The following is a 22367-nucleotide window of genomic DNA, read 5'->3' on the forward strand; positions in this document are numbered from 1 at the left end:
TGGAAAAACAAAAAGAGAGTTTTTAATCAAAAAATTATTTGAAATTATCATTAACTTGAAAATAAGGCATTGAGCCATTACATAAGTAAGTCAACTTCAAAAGAAAACAAACAAGCTTTTACCTAATCAACTACCTAACACCACTAAATTACATTGAAACTTGTTAACATGACTTGTTTAAGTTGTATTGTTGAATTATCAGTCAATCAACACCTAATTACATCAAAATGCAGCTACCTACTAAGTTTAAAACAAACTAAAATACAAAATGTTCATTGGAGTAACCAAATGAAACAAAAACAGTTTCACTTTGCTGCTTTGTTGCACGTTCCCTGCATGGCCACCTTGGTTGCTACATGGGAGCTGACTTCATCAAAGTTATTCAGATATGCGGGAAACGTTTCTCTGAAAGTCATCTGCAGACCAAACAAATATGCCATGGAGTTTGTTCTCACTCTTGAGCCTACTGTAGGTGGTAAAGAAGCAGTCCGGTGTCAAGCCACTGCACCTATTGCTCATAAAGCTGGCTAAAACCTTACCATCATTATAGTTAGAGCTTTGGGTGTTGAAGTAATTGATGAATTGAGAGACCGTTGTTCCTTGATCATAGATATCAAGCTGGAAGTTGACATAGTCTTTAAGGTCACCATAACTTTTCACAAAGCCTTTTAATGGTTTTGAACATCATCAAATGGAGCTATGGAAGCAAAAGAGGTGACTCTATTATTCTTGAGGGTTTTTATAAGTTTCCCAATGCACCTAGAAAAAGTGTCAAGTATAGCATTGAAGTGCTCATAGTCAATATCAATCCCATCCAAGTTGTACTCTTTTGATGATGTTGTGAGTGAAGAAACCGCATTGGAAATCCAAGTTGTATATCTACGTATTAGCTTTTAGTTTTTTATTTATTTGAATTCAAACTTTCATTTACACCAAATATATGAATCATGCATATATAGTCCATCATTCACTCAAGATTAAAGTATGTTATACTATTAATATCACAAGTGGATAAACCTACAAAGGAATTTAGAATCTATTGTATTTGGGTTATGTCCGATGTATTATCAGTCCAGTCAGTCACATCTATATTTTTATCTTCTAGAGACATCTGTTTCATACCTAAGACAAGGTATCTCTCCAATGGGACTTGGTAGATGACATATTAGTCTTTCAATCGATTTGCTCAATTTTTTATTAGACTAAAGACATTTGTAGATTATCTATTAATATAAGTTGTCTTTTTGTATTACGTTTCGACCACGTAATACCGCTTATTATTAGTTAAACCTTAGAAAATCAAGGGCCAATATTTGTTTCAATTTTACTTTGCGTGCAAAATTCATTTGAGGACAATATACAAAGGATATTAATATATTAGCAACTATTTAATTAAAAAAATTTATTCGTTAAAATACAAGTATACAAAGACGAAAATACTAAACTAAGTGCATCAAATCCAACAAAATAAATGTAGAATTTTTTTTATAGAATTTGAAATTCTAGAAACAATTTAATTTTGGGCATTAAACACTAACACATATTGTCATGGCATAAAGCTTTTTTTCTTAAACATGACATCATGACGTAGTTTGCTTTTCTCTTTGTATAGTTTGACATTTTAATATGCTAGAAATCTGAATTCCTCCAATTCAAGCAATTGGAACAACCTAATTGGTATCAAGATTCAAACTTCTTAATTGTTCAGTATGTTTACCTTTCTAACTTTATTAACAAATGATAGTTCTTTCCATAAACAATACAATATAAAAAAAATCCCCAACGAAGTCTTATAAGTTGCTCGATAAGCCTACAATGCATCATCTAGCCAAACCGACAGATCTTTCCAAGATGGGTTCATTGTTTTCTCCAGGATTAGCTTAATCTCATGGTTTGAAACCTCTACTTGACCACTGGTTTATGGATGATAAGTAGTTGCAATTCAATGCTTAACATTATACTTTGATAAAGCATTTTCTAATTGTATACTGTAGAAATGCAAACCTTCATCACTTATGAGCACCCTAAGAGTTTCAAATCTTGAGAAAATGTTCTTATGCAAAAAATATTTGTCTGCCTTAGTATCATTCGCTAGCAAGGCTACTACTTCTACCGATTTGAAAACATAATCCACTACTAACAAAATGTACTAATTTTCGAATGAATTCAAGAATGGCCCCATGAAGTCTATCCTCCATACATAAAAAAACATCAACTTCCAAAATCCTTTTTTGAGGCATCTCATCACTTTTAGAAGTTTTTCTCGTTCATTCACAACTGTTACATCTTCTTGCAAAATAATAAGCATCCTAAGTCATGATTGGCTAATAAAACACTGATTGCAAAATCTTTTAAGTAGTCTTTTTTCCTCCAAAATGTCCCCCACAAAGCGAGACATGACATCCAACCAATATAACATCAATTTACTCCTCGGCCACACACTGTCAAATAAGTTGATCTACACACTATTGGAAGGCATATGGTTATTCCCAAATATAATCTCTCGATTCAAGCATAATCATTTTCTTTTGTTGGCTTGAAGCATTTAAAAAAAAAAATACATCTCATATTAAGTAATTAACGATATCTGCATACCAAAGCATTGATGGTTTTACATCATTCACTTGAAAACATTTTACCCAGACTAACTATTCATCAACAAAGATCTCATTGATAGCCTAGTGATCTACCGAAATTTGATATGTCAAATTAGGTTCCGCATTACACTTTATGAATTTGTTTTCGAGCAATTTCTATTTTTTTTGTTGTGTTTTATTTAGTTTTCATTCTTTGTCTTAATAAAATGAAATAATGTGTTTTATACTCTTTTTGAAACCTAACAATCGATTAAGTGTTGTAGGGAGTCATCGGAGGCCCGAACGTGAGTTAAAACATCACCTAGAAATGAGGTATTACGTCATCAAAGCTTAAAAGTCGTGGTACCCCTGACAGTGCTGAATTGAAGAGGACCGAGACCCTTCACAGTGATATCACAATATCCAACGCCCAAAAGAACCCCCATTTCAATATTGTCATAGGTATTGTTATACCCAAGCCTGGTTCTTGTGATATCACTGCCTAACGTGGAGAAAAATGACTGCAAGGGTGGCTTTTGTCCAACACTAACACCAATCAATATACAACATCCAGTGGCATTTTGCTCACTAAAACTCGGGTTTTAATTAGCTTTAAAAAGCCAAAAATTGGCTGAAGAAATGAGGTTGTAGTTTAGGTTAGAAAGCTCCTTAATTTTAAAGTTTCTTTCATCCTTTAGTTTAGGTTTAGGGTGGTTTTCTTTTCCATAGCTTAGGGTTTACTTTTCCTGCACATTTTCTTGTTCTTCTTCTTATTAATGGTAGTTAGTTAGTTTGGTTATTACTATAGCTAGGTTTATTTACATAACTAATAATTTAAACTTGGTTGTAATTGATCTATCATAATACGATGTAGCAGATTAAACTAAATTTCGTACTTGAGGAGTTTGAATACAATCATTTTCATTACGTTTTAGTTAACTATTCATTGTTTAATTTAAATTCAATAAAAAGTGTATTTTGAGTTTTTTATTGACCTTAGGGGCCGAATGAGGGCTAAAGGTGAGATAATGTACATAGTGTTCAGGAGACCATTCGAGGGCGTATAAACTCAATACTGGTCATTGTGTTGCAACACGGGAAGTTCAATGTCATAACATAGGGAGCAGAATGCATGAATCTTGAAACTACCTTCGATGTTGTGACATACCCCTAAAGCTACCCCAAACTTGAGCATATATCCTTTGATGTTGCGACACAAGCATTAGGGTATCACAACATTGGCCTTATACAAGAAACATTTACGAGCTAGGGGCATTTTGGTCCACACAATCAAAAGTTAAACATGAGGACATCAAATGACCTAGGGTTGAGGACGGCGGTAACCCTAACTCTATAAATAGGCTCCTAACACTTGGTAAAGGACAACTTTTCATACTTTAGAATTTCCTTTGTAATTTTAAGTTTTAGTTATTTTTCCATTTCTTAGGTTTTAGATTTCTTTCCAATTTATTTCTAGTTGCATTCATCGAGAGATCTGATTTGTAGATTCGATCAACTCTTTGTGGATTCTACACTTATCTATACAACACAATCAGAGTTTCTCTTTACACTTTACTCTTGAATTATTCCTAATGTTTATTTACTTTATCAAGTTTATTAAGTTTACAAAATCCATGAGGAACTAATCTTTTTATGGGGGATTAGTGAGTGGAGGTATGACGGATTAATTTTTGTATGAGGTTTTCTTAGCGAATCAACTGTTTGGGAGAGGAAAAACTTAAACTCTAGGCCTAACAACTCTAGGAATTCATTTAGGTGGGAACTAACCCAAAATTGGTATGGCCTATCCGTGAACACCTTAGCCCCGAATTGATCTGGACTGTGAAGTCGAGAGATAAGTTGTTCTTTCCAACTCGTTAGTTTAGTGGAAGATTAAGAGGCCTTGCTAGGGTAACGACTAGTTGATTGAATAGAAACCTGATGTGGCAGTTAGTTATGATTACCAAAGCAATCTAATCACCCATTCTTAGAGATTTGATTCAGTTTATACAATTAGTTTTCCAAATTTCTTTTTGTTTAGGTTATTTTATTCATTATTATAAAAACCCTAAAAATCTCTTATTTATGTTTTATCATACTATGATTTATTTATGATACTAATTAGATCTTTTTTTGTTTAGGTTAGGAATAATTTAGTACTCGCCTCCCTTGGGTACGGTCCTCGGAGTACTTACCTACTTCGTTGTAACTATAACACAACATAACTCGTTGTAACTATAGTACTTATTTCATATCTTTTATACAGGATTCTTACTCTGGACGTTGGTGCGTCCGGAGGTGGTTAAGTTGTTGTTGCCGTTGCCAAGAAGGAAATGTCACTAAATTTATTTTTATCTTTGTATTTAATAAAAAAATTAGGAAATTTCTAAATTCTAGCTACGATTGTTAATTTTATTTCACTAGCATTTTTATTTTACTTTGTGGTTTCAATGTATGACTTGTTGTAGGGGAACACCTATATAGCGTACCATTGATCCAGAAAGACTAATACGCATGAACCATCGATAGCAACAGTAGATGAAAAATCAACACTTACTATAGGTAATCCACTACATAAGAACTCGTTGTTCAATAACTAAAGAAGCTAACCCACAAGATATACCACCACAACTACAACTACCCACAAATATACCTATGGCACGTAACGAAAGAACCTTAAGGCACTATGGGCTACCAAATCCGGAGGTGGTTCAATGAAGCATTTCAATGCTCGCCATCACGGCTAACAATTTTGAAATAAAACCCAGCATGATCCAAAATAATTTGTAGTTCAGAGGAACAATGAAAGACCCAAATCAACATCTAAATTCTTCCTTCAACTTTTTGATAAATATAATGAGGTCATCGATGATGCTATTCGTCTTCGAGTGTTCCCCTTCTCCTTAATTGATAACACTTTCTCTTGGTTAGACTCGTAGGCACCAGGATCTATCACAACATGGGACGAACTCAGACAAAAATTCTTACAAAAGTTCTTCCCTATAGACGGTCTAACTAAGGAGGGAGATCGCAACTTTCAAACAATTAGAGGGAGAAAGTTTTCATGAAGCTTGGGAGTGTTTTAAAATGCTAATCCAGAGATGCCCACATCACAGACTACCTGAGTGGCTAAGGCTGCAAATGTTTTATAATGGTTTGGATGCACACGTACGACCAGGATTAGATGGACTCGCAAGAGAAGCCCTTATAAACAAAACATACGAGAATGTGTATGAATTTATAGAGAATATGGAAATTAATTCTTACAAGTGGCCAATTGAATGCTACACATATGGCCAGAAACCATCTATGATCAAGACAGCCTATGAGGATGACAGATACCAACAGATTGTGGACAGAATCAACCGTATAGAATTCACAACCATTATGTCATTTATAAATGGAAGAGATAAACCTCTCTTCCATTACATCAATAATCCAACCGATGATGTAAACTATATTGGGAATAATGTGGAAACCCATATTCAAACACTTATAATCCTAGTTGGAAAGATCATCGGAACTTAAGATGGGACGAAAATCAAGGAGGAGGTAAGAATGAACAACCAATTAAAAATATTAATTACAACATCCTTATTTATAGAAACCTCAAGAAAGGGCCAATCCGAATGACCATACTGTATGTGATCAACACTTGGATCAGATCGAGGGCGAGATGAAATCAATGTGGACGAAAGTGAAACAGGTGCAGTCTGAATGTACTAATGCAATGAAAACATTGACTAAGCTTGAAGATTAAATGAGCCAATTAATGAGCATGATGGGAGACAAATTAGCACTGGTATCCTAAACAACACTGAGAATAATCCTCGAAGAGAAGAGAAAGAGCATGTGAAAGCAATTGCTTTCCAATCAGGAAAAGTACTGAGTAGCCCAGAGAACCCAGCTCAAAAGAAAGAAAAAAAGATACTGAAGATCTTCAAGAGGAACCTTAACAAGCTGTGACTGAATAAAAACTTGAATAGATAACCGAGCCGATCGTTGAGCTAGAAAATGAATAAGCCAAGGAACCTACACTGACAATGGTGCCATTCCTTTCATAGTTGGAAGAAAAACAGAAATGAGATGAGGTAGAATTTATAAGTTTTCTAAAATTATTTAAATATTTGAATGTTAAGTTGCCTCTAATTGATTTACTTGAAAAAGTTCCTAAAAATGCCAATTATTTAAAAGAAATCATGTCTAGGCGTAGGAAAATAAAAATAGGAGAGCAAGTTAACAGAAGCGCCTCATGTAGCATTATTAAATACAAATAGGTACCCCCAAAATTAAAAGACCCGAAAAGTTTTACAATACTTATAGAAATAGAGGACGTATATTTTAACAAAGCTTTATGTGATTTAGGAGCCAGTATTAATTTAATGTATTTATTCATATATAACAAACTCGGGTTAGGGGAGCTTAAAAATACTCATACTACACTACAACTAGCTGATAGGTCTTCAGTATGACTGAAAGGGGACTTGAAGATGTGTTAGTCAAAGTGAGGATCTATATCATCCCAACTAATTTTATTATCTTAGATTTTGAAGAGGATCGTGAGATACCCATTCTTTTAGGTAGACCATTTTTTAGCTACATCTAGATCTAATATTGGTTTAGAAAACAATGAATTAACTATGAGAATTAATAGTGAAACAGAAAATTTTAAATGTCGTCATCAATAGAATGAGGTAAAAAAGGAGCATCCCACTATCAGATATCATATTTTCAAGTCGTTTTTGTACATTATGGACCCTATGGAGTGAGTAACTACACATTAAACATAAATACGACCCTAGACAAAATTTTTAGAAAATAGACCCACATAACTTAACACACGCCTATGTGGCCCACACGGACCAAATAGCCTAGATCGTGTGGCTCACACAGTCGTGTGATGTCAAAAGTGAGTTTTTTGGCTTTCTGTCGTTCGTTTTTTTACGAGTTTGAGTCACACCCTGGACAGTTTTCGATGTAAACTCAAGCACTTGTTTTCCAAACCCTAAAATTAACATTAAAATAAACTATTTAGCATCAACTCTCGCAAACTAATCAAAGTTTCCATTGACAAAAGCCAACGTTCAGCCCCCAAAACATTCAGGCACTTACCCTGATCGAATATCCTGCAACTCCTTACCGAACTAAGTCGCTGAAGGAGTGTTCGTCTCAAGGTTCCCACCTAAACAATATTCTCGAACAAAATATAATTACATCTATGCCAAATCGATTAATCAAATCATCATCCAAAATCTCACACAAACCAAGAACCACCCACTTACGCAAAGAACGAATGATGTCAACAATAAACTTCACTTACCATGTCGAACTCTTTACCTACGCGCGAGCAACACAAAACTAAGGAATGGATTGCTAAAGAAAAACAATGGCGAATAAATAACAGCAAGAAGGCGAATCTAAATAGAGAAAATATGTGATTAAGAACAACCAAGTTGCAAGTAAATTTGAAACCAAGATGGTGCATACTAAAAAGGAAGAAATGGTTGTGGAAATTTAGGAAAATAGGAAAAAGAACAGTAAAAGAGGGGAAGTGGAAAGAAAGAAACATGAAAGAAAAGTTGTAAAAAATTTGGGAATTAGATTATTTTGCAAAAGAAATTAAAAAAAAACTACCTACTTCCCCCACTCAAATCTAATTAGGTATCCTTATCAGAATTCTCCCTAGAGTTTAAAACACAAATAATTCCACTTCACACAAACACAGGATTTGAACATAGGACCTCTAAGTAAACTGAAGCCTTACCATTGAATCAGTAGGCTCATCTTTGTTATTAGATGAACGAAAATAATTTATAAATCAAATGTTTAAAGATAAGGATTGACAAAAATAACAAAACTTCAAGGGAAAAGATTTTAACCCAAAACCTGTCACACACAAACACAACACCTAACCACTGAACCAAATTAATTCACTTAATAAAATTTCCACAACCTTAATTAAAAAACAAGACGTGACCACTCTTGGTGTCACTAACCTAATTTTTGGGATGTGACAACGCTTATCTATACAATACAATCAAGATTTGTCTTTACACTTTACTCTTGAATTATTCCTAATGTCTATTTACTTTATCAAGTTTACTGTGTTTACAAAAATCCATGAGGAACTAATCCTTTTATGGGGGATTATTGAGTGGAGGTATGACTGATTAATTGTTGTATAAGGTTTTCTTAGCGGATCAGCTGTTTAGGAGAGGAAGAACTTAAACCCTAAGGTTGACGACCTTAGGAAGTCATTTAGGTGGGAATTAACCCAAAATCGTTATGGTCTATCCATGAACACCTTATCCCCGAATTTGTCTGGACTACGAGGTCGAAAGATAAGTATTTCTTACCGACTCATTAGTTTAGTGGAAGATTGAGATATCTTGCTAGTGTAACGACTAGTTGATTGAATAGAAACTTGATGTAGCAGATAGTTATGATTGCCAAAGCGATCTAATCACCTATTCTTAGATTTGATTCAATTTATACAATTAGTTTTCCAAAGTTCTTTTGTTTAGATTATTTTATTCAGTATTATAAAAACCCTAAAAATCTCTTATTTATTTTTTATCATACTATGATTTATTTACGGTACTAATTAGATCTATTTGTTTTTAAGTTAGGATTAATTTAGTATTCGCCTCCCTTGAGTATGATCTCCGGAGTATGTACATACTTCATTGTAACTATATTACAACATAACCCATACACCTGCGGACACCACTTATTTCATATATTTTCTGCAGGATTCTTACTCTGGACGTTGGTACATCCAAAGGTGGTTAGTAATCACATTTTAACCTTTAGTTTAATGTTATTTCATTTTTCTTTATTTTCATCTGTTAAAGTTCTCCTCTTTAGTGTTCTTGTTTATTTATCTTTGTGTTAGTTGTTTTTCGTTTAATTTTATTAAGTTAAAAATCAAAGCTTTCATGTGTTTGTTCAAGTTTGTGTTAATGGCTTCCATAGTTGTTTCTTTCATGTGTGTTAGCTTTAATATGGTAATGTGAAACTAAACCGTAGGTGGTTGGTTGATGAATATGTTGTTTAGTTAGTTTATGGGTTCAAGAATTAAATTGCAAAACTAGACTAAATCGAATAAACTTCAAAACTTAAGATTGACACACCTAAGGGAAAATCAAGATAAGTGAGATCGAGAGGTAATATTATTGGGAACCAATTCATCAGTCTTGGGATAGTTAGGTGAGGTCAAGAGATAAGTCGAACTAATTTGTTTAAGTTGGTAAAGTTGTGCCCAATAGGTAAAATTGAGCCAATTTAGGAGTGTTAACAATTTAGATCTCTAATTCGATGGTTAGTTAACAATATGGAAATCAACCAAGCACTTTTTGTATCGTATTTTGTAGTTTTATATTTTTCTTTATTTACTATTTATTCCTTCTCTATTTTGGGTAATTAATTAGTTTAATTCAACTTCAATTTACACTCCGCCATAATATAGAAATAAGTGAGTAGCTAGCTAGACTCCTTTCTTGCATGCATTCTTGAATAGAAATCACTAAATCGCTAACTCTCTTGGGTTTGATCCTTAGAATACTCTTGAGTTCCATTGTAACACTTCAAATATTACAACTGACATGTCACACTTGCAATAAGTTGGGATAGTTATATTTCTTTTAGTTTTGATTTCTCTCTTCATTCATGAGGACAAGAAAATGAGGTCAAGTTGTTGGTGCTGCTACTGAGGAGTCAGTGCAAGATTTAGTGATTTTTTATATTGCGTGCTTGTTAGAGAGATAATTAGCAAAAATTAAGTCTATAGATACAACTTTTTTTTTATAGTTTTCATGTTTTTTTCTTATTAATTATTGACTGATAGTCATGTCTAATGATGATTATAGGTGGTCCAAAGGTCCGTTCGTGTCTAATGAAAATGGTACTTCAACACTTAGTTGGGAGTAAGAGGGCTACTATGGGATGAAATGGTATAACCCCTTTTATGATTCTCATGGTTATGCTTATGCAGCAAATAGCGACAACCAAGGATGGGAAGAGCCTAATAAAGATCACTACTTAACCATTCAGGGTAGCGCATTTGAGAATGGCATGTCTAAGTGCCAGGAAAATTTGGAAATCATACAGAGTCAGTTGGATCTTGTGTTAGAAGCCATCTGACGTCGAGTTAGAAAAAGTGTTATGGTGGACGAGTGTGTCGAGTCAGACACTATTGAAGTTGAGGGGCCTCCTATACGGTTGTTGAATAGCATGACTTGAAGGTCGATTTTTGACAAGAGATAAAGGTTGAAGAATTGAGTGAAGTATTGAGCGTTATTGAAGAAATCTCCAACTCTAGTGAGGTAAGTGTGGAGGCGTCGCCACACTTCTCAGAAATTTTAGAAGAAACCCCACAACAAGAACCAATTGAGGAAGTCCTCCAACAAAGGTATATTCAAATAGATAAAGTAGGCTGAATGATGGTATGAAATGGTTAAGTTTATAGTTAAGGAATTTGATTTGTATAAGTTAAGTTGGAGTGATTTTGGTGCCAATATGAGATGTATTGAACTGATAATGGTTTATGCAATGCTTGGTATATATTTTGGAGTGTTATACGCAAGTTTTGTTTGGTGCTTAAGGCACCATTTAAACCAAATTTGGTTTTTGACATGGAAAGGAACCAAAAGGTAGATTTTGACATTTTGGCGCTATGGTATCAATACCCTAGTAAAGGTATCGATACCTAGTATTTTCAATTACTTTTTCAAACAAACAGAATGCTAAAATAATATCGATACTAAATAAAAGTATCGATACCTAAAGGAAAGTATCAGTACTTCAAGCTTAGTATCAATACCATTTTATTTAATTTGATTTTATGAAACATCGAAGCTAAATTTGGTATCGGCACTATCAGGGGTCTGGATACCAATTAAGGAAACTTTAAAAACGTTGCAATTTGGTATTTGGTCATGCTTGGATCTACAAAAGAGCTTTCGTAAGCTTGATTAAGGCTTGAATTTCTTTTTGTATTATAATACATAGATGTTTATGATATGCTTAAACATTTGAATAATGTTTTTAATATGTATTTGATCTAAAATTAAAAATGTTTCAAAAAGGTCCCTATTTGATCTCGAGTTGAATTAAAACTTTTGTATGTTTTTATTAAAACCTAAGAAACAATATTTTTTATATTCAGCTTTGTATTGTTGTTAAATGCATGTATGATGATTTTATTATGATTTTTTGTCAATAGTTGCTTCGGCAACGAATGCGACATCCCATTGCTCAAAATCGGTGATCGGGTCGGGCGTGGGGTGTTACAAAGAAACCAAAGGCTTAAGATACGAATAAAATTTTCTTATAAATTAAACCTCAAATACCTAAGTGACCTCAAAAGGTTTGTTCAAACTTGATTATGTTTTCTTGATTGTTGTAAGACTACTTTTACTTTGTAAATTGATGGAATGAGCAATTGATCCTACTTACACATGAATTTATTGGTTTTTTTATTTACATAGGTTTATGAGTTATTGTGGCTTCTATAATTCTATTAGCATGTTGAATTTTGATTGCATTCATGAACCATGTTTATTTGTCCATTGATGTGTAGGGATATTGTCAACCAATTATTCAAGTTAGGGGATTTTTAGGATTGCATGAGCATAATAATTTATTTTGGTTAAAGGCAAGCAAAATGTTAAGTGTGAGGGTTTAATAAGTACTCATAATTTGTATATTTTTCCCCCTATTATTTTACTTTTTCTAGTTCTTTGAGTGGAATATCATGTTTTAGCTCTATTTGTGCATTTAGTGTTGTCACGCCCCAAGTCTGGCGAATCTGAGATTAAGGCGTGTAGTAGTAAAATTATCTATTTGACGAAGTGTAGCTTGCACAATTGTTTCTTATGGCGTATATGTGTGGGTGTATAGTAACCGCCATGTAAGTAAGTGAAAATTCTACTTCAGGTTATTCTGCTATTTAAAGAAAAAGATTGTGCTAAGCGAAAAAGTAATTATAGCATGAGTTGTCGCCAAATGTATAGTACGCCTTGTTTGTCTGGGTACTGTGCAAGTTAGGTTGTAAAGTAACCTGGTTAGGAACCAACTGGTTCTACTAGTCTAATAACCATTATGCAAGATTCTCATTTATGTTCCTCTCGAAATCTGTAGGCCATTAAGAAGGGAAAATTTTGAATTAAGTGACACTTATTAAGTTCCACTAAGTGGGATTTAGTTAGATATATGTGTGAGAAGGGTTTTGAAAGGAGGTTCTTCTTTCTTCAAAATATTACTCTTTGGTTATTTTCTTAAATAAAATTGTATCTCTTCCTCATAGGATGAAAGCTAAGCTTCTTGATTTAATTAGTGGTCATTCCATCTCCAAGTAAGTATTATAGCTCTACATGTTCAGTTCCGAAAGAGTAAGTCTATGAGTGTTATATGAACAGTAAGTTTTAAGTACAAGGCTTTGTATGGGGGTTACCAGTGAATGAGATGATAGTAATTTGTATATAAATGAGTTTTTAATGGTGACCCCATGTTCTGTAAACAGTTGTTGCTATTGGTTCAAGAAGGATGTCTAGGTTTGGAGGTTCAAACTACAGTAGGTAAGTGTCAGGTGAGTCCCTATTCTGACTCTTGTATGTGTACTGTTCAAATAGAAGTATAAATAAATGTAAATGATATTTCTACTAATTGGTAAACATGAGAAGTATAGTATAAAAAAATGACATGCGTGTTATGATGATATGAATGACGCTTTGTTAGAATAGATTGTTGTTGGGTAAGTATGCAAGTATATCTTGATATAGAAAAGTATAAATCAATCAGATGTGTGAACAAATCCAGGTAAGTGAATGCTATGTAAATGCTCTTCTATGGTGTTTCTGGTAGGGCAATTATATTGCTAACCAGATTGACAGATCACAATACGAAAACAAGTGTATGACCTTGAGGTTGAGACTCATGGCTTCGTATGATATGAAAACAGTCATGGTGTAGCCTCCAGTAAGATGAAGACTGGATTGGCAAATCACAATACATGAAAGTGTGTAAATCCATGGTTAAAACCAATGGCAATATATAATTATATGAATGTTCATGGTGTAGCCTTCAATAATATGTAGATCAAACTATATCACGATACATGAAATGTATGTATAAGTTCATGAGGGAGAAGCGTATGACACCTTCTGTAACAGTCTGTCGGGACAATAAACACATGAGTATGTATATTTCCCTTATGGCGTATTTTGTTTGACCCTTGTGGAATACTCTGCTAAGCCTATATGGCGGGATGTGATTATCTGTCCTTGTGGTAGGTTATGGATAAATTCTAAGCATTCTGTGATGGGTATAACTTTGGTAAGGTTTTGATACATCTGAAGTTAATTTGGTTGAGTTAGATTGTGATATAATTGAATAAGTTTTAAGGGAAGTTCTTGAAAAGAAGTGTGAATCTGTATGTTCAAAAAGGGTATTTTCCATGGTAATTTGTTTTTTTTTAATATGGGTGTATTTGTAATTATGAAAGACATAAGAAATTGGAAATTTGAGTTCATTTGTGTAACATAGGGCTGAAATCTAAATCCCTGGTATCCGCCATATCTAAGTAGCAGTATGTCTTACTCTGTAACATTAGGTAGATTTGTGTTTTATAACAAAGATGTGGGTAATGATTTTAAATGATTTAGGTAATGTTTTGATTTGGTAAGCTGATGATATCCAACTCTTTCCGAGAATCCACCTAATGTGAAAAGAACCCATCAGTAAACAGTATTCGTAAACAACTGTCTTAGAATAAGTGTATATGTGAAGAGATGGTATGTATAAAGTAGGCTCTGATGGTATATTCTTTTGAAGAGTACTTTTGTGATCTTAAGAGAATGAAGAGATTAACGTAATATTTTGAAGGATTGCAAGTCAATCAAGTAGTCAATAGAGAATTGGTATGCTAAGAGTAAGGTAGTTGGCATGTAAGTGTAAGCTTGGAACTATGATAGTATCTGCCCAAAACAGAAGTAAGTGATTAAGAAGGGTAGCTAGTACAAATGTTCTCCAAATATTATAAAAGTATCTACCAAGGTACTCTATATTAACTTTCAATAAGTTCTCCTAAATTTACAAATGTTATGTTTATGTTTCAGGTAATGATGATAAGGGTTGCGCTTGGAGGGACGACGTCAGTATTATGCCATGAAAGCAGCGTACTGGGTTACTGTACATATAGAGGAAAAGTGGCATATTAGGATTTCACCCTAAATAGTCTGTCTTTAATGTAGGTTCATATTGTAAAAGATTCAGTGAAAAGCATGATGTAATATTTTATTTCTAAATACTTTCCTTTATTTTCCTGTGTATGAATCTTCGAATAAAAGAAATGGTTTAAGTAAGAGGAAATCAGTCAACTGTTTTAAATTTTTTGTTAAGTGGTTTGTGTAGTAACACCTGAGATCCGAACCCGGTGAATTAGGTCGGGTTTAAAGTGTTACAAGTGTCTTTTTTGCATGCATAGTTATTCTTCTCTATATTTACTTTAATTGGCTAGTTACAAGTGATTATTTTGACTGTTTTCGTGACTTTAATTAGTTACGTATGAGCTTGGGATGCAATATCACTACTCATTGGGAACGAAAGGGACAATTCAAAATGAGGCTTGAGTAAAGACGAGTGGGCCACGACCCCATACAACAACGGTGTGGGTCTAGCCCAACCAACAACACCCCAGCCCAGTCTATCACACCTTATCACCTCATGCACTGCTAGCCCAATGCCATTCTATCAAGCTATGGCCCCGTTGTCCGTGTCATGTAGGATTGAATGTTATTTTAACTTTAGACGTAAGACTAATTTTGTCTTTTCGAATATTTAAGTTTAAGCAAATATTGTCACCTTACTTTTAGGTCAAATAAACTTTATAAATACAATATTTTAGGAGAGACTTGGAAGTTCTAGAAACCTTATTGTTTTTGGCAGTACTATATTATTCTATGGCTTGCTAAACTTTTCTTTCTAGTCTAAATAATATTCAAAGTTTGATTTTGTAAAGTTTGTGAGATCGAATTGTTCTTAATCTTTTCTTTTTGTTCTTTTGGTATTTGCATGTCTTTTGATTTAATTACACTTGTTCAGGTTTATTAACTATTCAAATGATATTTAATAGTTTAGAACGATTTCTTTTTCAATTAAAGGTTTAATTGATTGATTGATTTCTAATACTAGAGACAAATTGCATAATTGTTTATGTTGTAGTTTATGATTATGTAGTGTGGGCATGCAGTCTAACTTAAATAAACCTTGATCATGTTTTTGTTGGTTAGAATTGGGTCTTTTTTTTTTCTTAATGCTATTGATAGATTAGATCCTAAGCGGTTCTTATAGGATTGTTTGTTAATAAGGGAAGTAATCAATGGTGATTGTCTTAATTAGCGAGAAGATAAAAAGAGATTAGGTTGCTTAGTGATCTTCAACAAGAGATTAGGTTGCTTAGTGATCTTCAACAATTATAACCAATTTATTAAAGAACATTGAGATTTATATTTGTAAAAAATGATCAAACCCTTGAATCAAATGGAGATTTCACTTTGATGAGAGCTTCATCTTATTGATTTTCTCTCAATTTTTAATCATCGTTTTCTTTAAAATGTTTTCAATTTATTTTTCTTCAATTCTTAGTTTTAATTTAAATTTTTCCTTAAAAAATCCCCTTTTATTTATTTTAATTGTATCAGTTGAAAGTATAAAATTAATACAACTACAAACAAACTGGCTTATATTGGCGGCTTATAAAGCGTCACTAAAAATGAAATATTCGTCACTATAAGTTTAACAACCTGATATCGACAATCTAAAGAGCTATTCCGACGAGATATTTACTGATAGCAAAATATATTCATATTTTAATGTATTTATTTTTGGCTAATTTTAGGATAAAATGCTATTAAATTTGGATTTTTCTTATCAGGAATGAAATTGTTGTGCTGAATTCAAACTCTTACAAAAAGGGGGCTAAATTGGAAAAAAAGAAAAGAGGAGGGCTTGATTGAAAGATAGAATATTCAAAGATGACTAGATAAAAATTGAAGAGTTAAGGATTTTTTTTAAAAAGTGGCTAGATAAAGATTGAAAGATTTTTTCTATTGTTACAACTCTGTAATTAGTTTAAATTCTATTTTATATTTGATTTTTAAAATTTGAATTATTTAGTGATAATATTTAGGACTATTTAGTGATAATATTTAGGAAAAGTCTAGCTAAATTTTAGCATTAAAAGTGTGTATAAATACCTAGTGGCTACAGCCAATTGAACACACACTTTGTCTTTGCCATTTAATAAATTCTCTATTGTTTTTTCTCTCATCCTGCGTCACCTTTTTATTATGTTGTTTCATTCTCTCTTTTTTTCTTTACTTTCAACTTTTGGTTTAATTATCTTCCAAGGCTTTCACCCTTCCCACTTTCCACAAATCTATTTTCAAAGCATGACCTTTTTCATGATTAACTAAACCCCTTTTAGCTTTAGCCCAGAAATTACTCCAACAAAACAATCGTGAGATTCTAACCCACTCAAAAAACCTCTCAACACAGTATTTTCTATCTCTCCGGTGTATGGGATAGTGCAAGTTCATCCCTTAAAGTTGATTCAGCTTCAATTCAAAAAGTGCACGTTGGGTTGGAGTTGTTTGGCATATAGTTGGGAAGACGAATCGGCCGTGCTGTGTTCGAATTTCCACAAACAAATTAGTGTGTCTAGGTGGGAAAAGCCAGTTGGATTCTGTCAAGGGAGATAGAGATCAAATTTAGACGACCCACGCGGTTAAGGCCGTTGATTCGAGTTAAGGCCGTTGATTCGAGTTGGGATTTTCAGATCGCAAGGATGTTGAAATCTTAAATTGTGAACACATGTATCGCAGTTAGAAATTTGGCAAAAGTAAGTTTGCAGGTCGTACCGAGATTGACTACATAAGAAAATGTTGGTGATCAGGACGTTCTTGGTCACTATAACCAACTTATTGCTTGGAAGGGAAAATCTATTTCAATGATCAATTCAAGATTGAAGTACTCCGAGGCAATGGCTAAGCTTAAAAATATTTTATTTACCAATTTATTTTATTTTCTTAAATTTATTTTTTCATTTTTAATCTATTTTTATTTTATTTTATTTTATTACACTCCATACTTCCTTATTTTATTATCTTAATCAATTTAAACCCTATATTTTTTATTTTTTTCAGCACTACTACGCACAAGTCGTGAGCACGACTGTGGCCGGGACAACGAATCTGGTCACAAGAAAAGGCAAAATTAGATAACCAGTCCCTGTGGATTCGACCCTACTACTCTATATTTCAATTTATTGTTATATTTGTTGTAGGAATTTATATTTGGTGGTTTCGATGCCCATCAAATTTTGGCACCATTGCCGGGGATTGGTGAAATTTTCTAATTTTTGTTTGTTTCTTTATGACTAGCTCAGAATCGGGGACTTTAGAATTTGAACCGGAGATAGAAATGTTGGCTCGTACACTTTGAAAAGAAGCTATTCAGCGCAGTAAACAACCACAACCTGATTTTGAAGAGGGATCTTACACTGAAGATATTTACTCATCTGAAGATTCAGACGGCATGACAGATCAAACTACACACCAACTTGCAATTGCACTAGATGAATAACAATCGCTATGCATAACTTATCCGGCGGGTGAAATACCGTTCGAGTTAAAGTCAGGATTAATATATTTATTTCCTACTTTTCACAGTTTGAAAAACGAGAACCGTCATACTCATCTGAAAGGGTTCCACATGGTTTGTCTAAGCATGAAACCAAAAGGATTAATTGGGGATCAAATAAAACTATGAGCTTTTTCTTTTTCATTAGCTGACTCTGCTAGAGAATGGTTGTTTTTTTTTACCTTCGGGTTCTGTTAATACTTGGATTGATATGTCTCGATTGTTTCTTGACAGGTTTATCCTAGCGGCTCGAGCAGCCGAATTAAGAAGGAGTATAGTCGGAATACAACAAAAGGAAGTAGAGTCACTCTATCAATATTGGGAGCGATACAAGAAGTTTTGCGCAAGTTGCCCGTAATATGGTCTGTCTGAACAACCGCTCTTATAGTATTTCTATGAGGGGTTACTTCCAATGGAAATGAAGATTATTAATGCTGCTAGTGGAGGGAATCTTATGAACATGACTCCCCCAAAAAGCTAGGGAATTAATTTCGACCATGGTTGCAAATTCTCAATAGTATCGACCACCTATGGAACCTACAAGAAGGGTTCATGAGCTAAGCACTCTTTCCGTATAAATGAGATTGACAAACTTAATAATGCGGTTAAAAATATACTCGCAGGACAAACGAAGCTAGCTCGATTGTGTGGGATTTGTGCTAAGCCTGATTATCCTACCGATTGCCTGATTTTACTTGAGGATAGGACTACACAAGTAAACACCGTTGGGAACTTCCCAAGGACACCTCAAATGCATTATGATCCATATTCAAGCACGTACAATGCCAGGTGGAGGGATCACCCAAACTTAAGCTATGGTTCAAACCCTAAATACAATCAACCATATCAACAAAGACCACATCTGCCTCAACAGTATCAACCTCCAAAGTCATCTCTTGAAGCTATAGTGGAGAGGTTAGCCATTAGCACCGAAAAGTTCTAACAAAAGACTGAAGCACATTTCCAAGAACTAGATCAGCAAATAAGTAAGCTAACAATTACAGTTAGTCATTTAGAGAACCAAGGAAATTGTCATTTTAAACCGAGCCAAACCTACGTCAAAATGCAAGTGTTGTGACCTTAAAAGATGTGACCTTAAAAGATGGAACAGAGTCAGAACTAGTGCCTGGCATGAGTCCTGACCACGACGTTGAACAGAAAGCCGAACCAGCAGCTCCCACTGAGCCGACACGTCATAAACCATTTGTTGCACCTCTCCCATACCCTGGAAGACTCGCCCAATTTAAAAAGGAACGAAAGGAAAAAGAAATCCTTGAGACATTCTGAAAGGTAGAAATTAATATTTCTTTACTTGATGCAATTAAACAGGTTCCACGCTATGCAAAATTTTTAAAATAATTATGTACCAGCAAAAAGAAGCTCCAAGGAAATAAATGGGTGAATGTGGGAGAAAACGTTTCTGCAGAGCTACAAAGGAAAATCTCACTGAAGTGTAAGGACCAATGTATGTTTTCTATATCCTGCAAAATAGGTAATATTGGCATAAATAAAGCCATGTGTGATTTAGGAGCATCTATTAATGTAATGCCTTTATCTATTTTTAAATTGCTAAACACAAGTTCTTTGAAAGAAACAGGGGTGATTATTCAATTAGTAGATAGGTCATGCGTATATCTAGAAAGGGTGCTGGAAGATGTCCTCGTAAAGGTAAATGAACTAATTTTTCATGTTGACTTTTACATTATCAATATGGAGGACAACTACTCAAAAAATGCTTATGATATTTTACTCAGGAGACCATTCCTAAGTATCGCGCGTACAAAGATTGATGTTCGAAGTGGAACCATCACTATGGAATTCGACATGAGGTGGTAAAATTTAATATTATGAGGCGATGGGCCAACCTAGTACAATGTCGAATATTTCTAGTGTTGATATTATTGAACCACTAACGAAATTTCATTTTGAGTATGATGAAGAGGATGAGTTACAAACTGTGTTTTGCAGGAATTTAGACCTCAATACAATGGATAAACTGGAGGAATTAATGACATTCAAAGAGCTAATTCGTGAAACTATCGTTTTCATAAAGGCACCACAGTTTCCCAAAAGTCAAGGTAAAGAATTTGAATTGTCTCCTTTTCAAACTAAACTTTTTCCTTCCATGTCATAGGCCCGAGAATTGAAACTCAAACCATTACCGGAACATTTAAAGATTCAGGTAGAGGAAAAAGAAAACCCGAGTGAAGAAGCTCGAATACGTTTCAATCCACCGATGATGAAAGAATCTGGAAAATGCTTCAAGGTTAAAGAGCAAAGGTTGAAATATTTCTATGAGAACTTTCAAGTGTGTGTAATGGAAGAATTGATTCTTAAGGAACCAAACAAATAATACTCAGGTCGTCGAGCTAACGACTTTAAATAAAAGCGCTTTATGGGAGGCAACACATATTTATCTTTATTTATTTTATTTAATTTTAAATTCTAGTTTAATTTGAGAATTAAATAAAATATTGTTTAATACATTTTCTCGCATTATATTTCAGGTACACGAACCGCTCAAAGCAATAAAGTCTTTCGACGAAGACACGATCCGGCTACTAGAGAACAAGAGGAGCAACCACCTTTTACTTTAGACGAACGACTTCATCGCATTTAAGCTCGACTTGGAACAATGGAAGCCAACATCTCAAACATTCTCAACATGCTACAAAGTGATCCCTCCCACCGTCCTCCGACCCATTGAATATACACGGGGAGTACACTTGACCCTTCTATTCATTATTGTTTTAAAATTGTATATTGAGGGCAATGTGGGCTAAGTAGGAGGAATTTTGGATCATGCCATACTTTCTTTTTGCATGTGTTTTGCTAAGAATATTTTTTTTTAATTCATTTCGGAAATAAACCTCCAATTCTTATGTTTAGTTTACTTAAATAAGTGGGTGAATCATAAGTATCTATTGCTTGCTTGATCAATGAATATTTTGTAGAATTGAAAATGTGATGCCTTAGTCAATATTTCATGAAAATTTTTGGTTTTGTTGAACTTGCCTAATGAAAATACCCATTTAAATAAATAAATAAGTTTGTTAATAGCTTGGTTAAGAGTGAAGATTCAGAAATGTGACCAAGTTGAATAACTGGGATGAGGTGCTTGGGTTGTTATCTCATTTCGCGTCAAAAGGTTTGGTGATGAGCTGAAGCTTGTAACACTCCGCTAACCGAGCTGCCTTAAGAAAAAGGAAAAAATAAATCGATTAGGGACATGTGAAATTGAGTAACAGAGATGAGGTGCTTGGGTTGTCATCTCGTTTTGCGTCAAAAGGTTTGATTATGTCTTGAATTTGTTAAAAATAAAAAATTAAATAAAGAGAACATGTCGGGTTGAGTAACCGGGATGAAGTGCTTGGATTGTCATCTCACTTCACATCAAAAGACTCGACTATGTTTGAAAATAAATAAATAAATAATAAAAATATATATATAAATGAAAGTATATATTAGGTATGATCGTTTTGCATGTTTGACTAAGCCTAAATCTAGTGAAATAGTTGAATTTGACATACCGTTCAAGATTTTATAAGATGCTTATTAATTGAGTTTAGCAATTGTTTATTTTTTATTCACCTAATTAATTGAAGTATGCTTGACTAGGAAAGGGGGTTTTGATTTTAAAAGGGATTGACGAATTATTTTTAGCAGATATCATGCTTGAGGACAAGCATCGGCTAAGTAGGTAGGTATTTGATAGCAAGTAAATTCATATTTTTAATGCATTTATTTTGGCTAATTATAGGATAAAATGCTATTAAATTTGAATTTTTCTTATCAGTAATGAAATTGGTGTGCTAAATTCAAACTCTTACAAAAAGGGGTTAAATTGGAACAAAAAGCAAAGAGGAGGGCTTGATTAAAAGATTGAAGATTCAAAGATTACTAGATAAAAATTGAAGAGTTGAAGAATTTTTAAAAAGTGGTGGATAAAGATTAAAAGATTTTTATATTGTTACAATTATGTAATTAGTTTAAATTCTAGTTTAAATTTAATTTTTAAAATTTGAATTATTTAGTGATAATATTTAGGAAAAATGTAGCTAAATTTTAACATTAAAAGTGTATATAAATACC

The 22367-nt window shown here is 33.6% G+C and overlaps 1 non-coding gene and 1 pseudogene across 1 annotated transcript; both read right to left on the minus strand.

Moving 5' to 3' along the window:
* Positions 1-378: 378 nt before the first annotated feature.
* LOC105789708 (chitinase 2-like) overlaps positions 379-22367 on the minus strand; it is a 74846-nt pseudogene continuing 52857 nt past the window's right edge.
* LOC128039383 (small nucleolar RNA R71) lies at positions 5589-5695 on the minus strand. Its single transcript, XR_008193888.1, has one exon. It is a non-coding gene; the product is annotated as a small nucleolar RNA R71 (small nucleolar RNA).

This window comes from Gossypium raimondii, chromosome 2, assembly GCF_025698545.1.
Source record: "Gossypium raimondii isolate GPD5lz chromosome 2, ASM2569854v1, whole genome shotgun sequence".
Lineage (NCBI taxonomy): Eukaryota > Viridiplantae > Streptophyta > Magnoliopsida > Malvales > Malvaceae > Gossypium > Gossypium raimondii.